Source organism: Meriones unguiculatus, chromosome 3 (genome assembly GCF_030254825.1).
Source record: "Meriones unguiculatus strain TT.TT164.6M chromosome 3, Bangor_MerUng_6.1, whole genome shotgun sequence".
In the NCBI taxonomy this organism is placed as follows: domain Eukaryota; kingdom Metazoa; phylum Chordata; class Mammalia; order Rodentia; family Muridae; genus Meriones; species Meriones unguiculatus.
The window spans coordinates 132,590,255-132,594,439 of NC_083351.1; the positions used below are offsets into that span (position 1 = coordinate 132,590,255).

General features: G+C 46.5%; 1 long non-coding RNA gene across 1 annotated transcript in view; it reads right to left on the reverse strand.

The window, feature by feature from the left end:
- Positions 1–4,185, reverse strand: part of LOC132652795 (uncharacterized) — a 145,414-nt gene that overhangs the window by 22,885 nt on the left and 118,344 nt on the right. The gene's annotated exons all lie outside the window — the stretch shown is intronic.

Consider the following 4,185-nt stretch of genomic DNA (forward strand, 5'->3'; position numbering starts at 1 on the left):
CTATCTGAGTCCTTAACAATATGCTTGAAGCACCCTCATGGAGAAATCAGCCTCTGAGACTGTCTGAATTCATGCCTGATAACTGAGAGACTACGAAAGGGAAACGCACTGCTTCCAAGGAAAATAGCAGTGTAACCGATGGACAAGACAAATGGCTGGATCCATTTAAATATGCAGAGAGGTATGGTACATCCGCTGCAGAGAGGGCATCCATCCAGTCCCCACTGTGCACCAGCTCTCTGCGGAGGCTGGGAGTATGAACAAGTGACATGTCCAAAGAACTTGCCTTTGCTGGATGACAAGCAACGTAGCTGCCCTAGGAGGCAGAAAGCGGTAAGAATGGAAGGAGCAGAACAAAGAGGCCCAGGACACACCAGGGAAGGGGGATTAGTTCCGCATAGGAGGATTAGAAGCTTTAGGTGCAAGCTGGCACCAAACCAAGACTCGAAGCTAGGTAGGAAGAAGAATGAACCTTGTTAGAGGAGGGGACGGTATGGATGTAGAAAATGAAAGGTATGCCTGAGCAGTGGCAGTAGTCTGGCCTGCCCACAGCTAGGCACACAGAGAAGCTGGGTCCCAGAAGACCCATGGTAGCTGGGTCCTTTTTGTCAGTAGCAAGCTGTGCTTAAGAGCACATGAGTGGATTAGAGACAGGAAGACCCCAGAAGCCGGGGAACAGATATCTCTGCAGCAGAGGGCAGATGACAGACTGAGGCAGAGTTTCGAGAATGCCTGGGAGCATGTGGAACTGTCCAGAGAATGTCACTGTAGGACTTCGAGTGAGAGGGACAGACAGAGGAGAAGGTTGTTATGACAGTCGGGATCTGAGCACAGGTTATCAACAGCCTAGAGCTAGCACAGTCTTAACCCACACAGGGAGGAAATGGAAGCTACATTTCATAGGCAGCATTTGAAGATAGTGTTTGAGCAAGCACTTCTTTTATGCTAATGTTGCTGGTGGGGCTCTGAGCTGAGAACAGCAATAAGGCCTGGAAGCCTGGACAACTGGGATATTTGCAGTCAAGGACAAAAAGCAGAATTGCATGCTGAGATCATATACAAAGGAAATTTGACTCAGGAAATTGATCCAAAAATGATGGGAAAACTGAGATGCAAACCAGATGAGACGACGCAGAATTAGAAAAGCGGAAAGGACGTAGTTCTAAGGCCAGAGAAGCAGTGAGTAGAGGAAGGGGTAGAGCAGAAGGCAAAGCTTGAGCTGCCTACAAGAACTCTGGGGATCCAGACCATAGAACAAGAGGAGAGAGGGGCATTGCAGAAAGCTGTGTTGAGACCGAGACAGCCCCTCTCATTTCTGCCTCATGATAAACGAGGGGGCTGGTGAGCAGGGACAAGCATCTTGCTGTGGGTGGAATCATGTGTGGAAGAAAAGATAGAGAAGAGACAGACAAAGAGGAAGAGCCACAGGCAGGAACCAGAAAGAAGTGTGTGTCTGTATATTCTCTCTCCTCTCTCACTCTCATACACACACACACACGCTCACTCACATGCACACGTGCACGCACACACCTTTATAGCACCTATGTTAAAACTTGGGAACAGAGGACTGCCCAGGGTCTCACCCCTCTACTGCATGGCTGCTGAAATCAATGCCCTATGCTGTACACCTCACACTCTGTGCTGAGTGGCAGCTCATCCCAGGCTACTCTTTTCGTTCTGTCCATTCAGGCATAACTTAGTACAGTTGCTTCATCCTCGACCTCTCCGCCTTATAGCTGTCACCAAGGGAGGCTGCCCCCTCTCATGTCACTGCTCCCCATCCAAGGCGTCTGAGGGCTACACTGCATCTGCAGTTATAAAATGTACCCGACCTATTGCTCTTTTCCTTGATTGAACACTCTAACAACATTAAAGTCTTCTTAAAGACTTCCCAGAGTGAGTCACGGGTATGATGGGGGTAATTCTTGCATATCCATATATCCATGTTAAAATGTCACACCCCAAAGATACTGCAAAGATGGAGTAAGTAACACTATGTTTCTCTGTGTTCCAAGTCTTAAGCATTGACTGAGACCTTTATTGGAACTGTAATTTCCCTAGCCTTAGCCTAGGGCTACAGAATTGGAGTCTCTGCTGGTGGGAATCTGTTCTTTGTTTCAAAATTGAAGCCCAGAGACACAAGGGGCTTCACAAGACTTCAGTGATAGTTTGTTGGAGAAATGGAATAAGGGTCCAGGTAGGTAGGCTCCCAGCTTGGATTATCTTCGGATAAAATATGCCAGCAAAAGAAAGTACAGTAGGTGGGGAAACAGTATTGATTGACCAAGAATTCTTTCCCCTCAAATTTATATGTATGGTAGTCCTCCCTGCCTGCCTTATGTTAATCCTCCCTCCTTGCCTTACAGATGCTTCAAGCCAGACTAAATAGCATCTACTAAATACTAGATGCTATTTTTTCTTATACATCCCTATAGTAAGGTTTAATTTATAAATGGGGCACAATAAGAAATTAGCAACAAGGCCAGGCATCGTACACGCACCTATCACCCCAGCTCTTGAGAGGTAGAGGAAGAAGGATCCTGAGCTTGGCCTGCATGAGGCCTAAACAAGTAAGCAAATAAACAAAAGACAAATTAACAACAACATTAATAATGAGATAGAATAGTTCAGACAATATACTGTAGGAAAGCTTATTTAAAACTTTTGCACTATTTCTTTCTGGAATTTGCCATATACTTTGGAACTCTGGTTGGCCATGTTGGGTGACAGACGCCACAGAAAGCCAAACTGAGGCTGTAATTATGGAGAGGATGGTAGAAGTTCAGATGGGTACCTGGCCAGGGTCTAGAACTATCTGATAGACACATGACTGACGTTATCTTAAAATTGGCTGGACTGCTGATTTTCTCATGGAGAAAGTTATGGGAAGACAAACATGGGCCCAGAGCAACAATTCTCTGCAAGCTAGAGTTCAGAAGCCCTAGAGCCACAGCCCAGATTTTCCACTTTTTAGGACTGCCATCTGGGCCCAGGGGAGAATTTTCTGTGGCTATTCTTAAAAAGAAGGAGGAGGAGGAGAAAGTGAAGAAAGAGGAGGAGAAGAAAAAGAAGAAGAGAGGAAGAAAGAGGAGGAGGAGAAGAAAAAGAAGAGGAGGAGAGAGAGGAGGGGGAGGAATAGCAAGAGGAGGAAACTGTGAATGGTTCTTTTGCCAGCATTTCTCCGGTGAGGAAGTGTGAGCAGAGATCCTCAGAGTTAATGACCCACCAGCACCTCCTCATTCTTGTTTGCCCAGCTCACTCAAACACATAAATGCCACTACAAACAACCACTAAATCTACAGAGGCTTGTTCTAGCTGTCAAACACAGCCATAAAAATAATATGCCCTCCAGCACAAGACGGGCAGGCAAGATGGCGGAGCACTCACTGGTTTTCAACAGTCCCTCCTTAGAGACATAATCTTCAGATAAATATTTAACTTGCTCTGTCTTCAGTCTTAGATTATTTACAAATTGGACTTTAAAGGCGTTTAAGATGATCTTACTCTGAGTTATTTGAACACCTAAAGTAGCCAGGGGGTTACAAATGAGCCTTCCCTGAGCCCTGGGGGATGGCCTGCTTTACCATACATGGCATGCATACAGACCATCCAGGAAGAAGGCGGGCTGCCCTTCTGTGTGCCTGGAGTTTGTGTGTCTCTGTCAGGTCTATGGCCCTTCTGCAGAACTGGGTGGTATGGCACCTTGCCATGCGGAGCTCTTGCTGAAAAGTATATTTCAGTCCATTTTCGGTTATCGTGACCAAATCTGAGATGGATATTTAACAAAGCAGTTTACTTTGGTCCATGACTTGGTAGGTCAGAGCGTGGCTTGAGCATCAGTTCAGCTTCTCACTGGGACCACACTGAAGCCCACAAGCTGCTCTGTGTATGATGGGAAAGTGGAAGGAAAGGAAAGCAATGGGAGAGCAGAGAGAAAAGAAACCAAACGCCCCGCTAGTAAACTCGTGCCTAAGAGAAAAGCAGGAATGCTTCCATGCAGGTGGAGCCATTGTAGTTAAGAGCCTCCGAAAGGCCCCACCACCTTCTAGCCCATCCCTCTGGCGACCAGGTCTCAACAGCAGCTTTATTGCAGATAAACCATATTTCAAGGCATACAAAAGTAAGGGACACAGTTTCAACCCCAGAATTCCTCAGAGCACTAGGCTTCAGGAAGGCCAAGTCTAA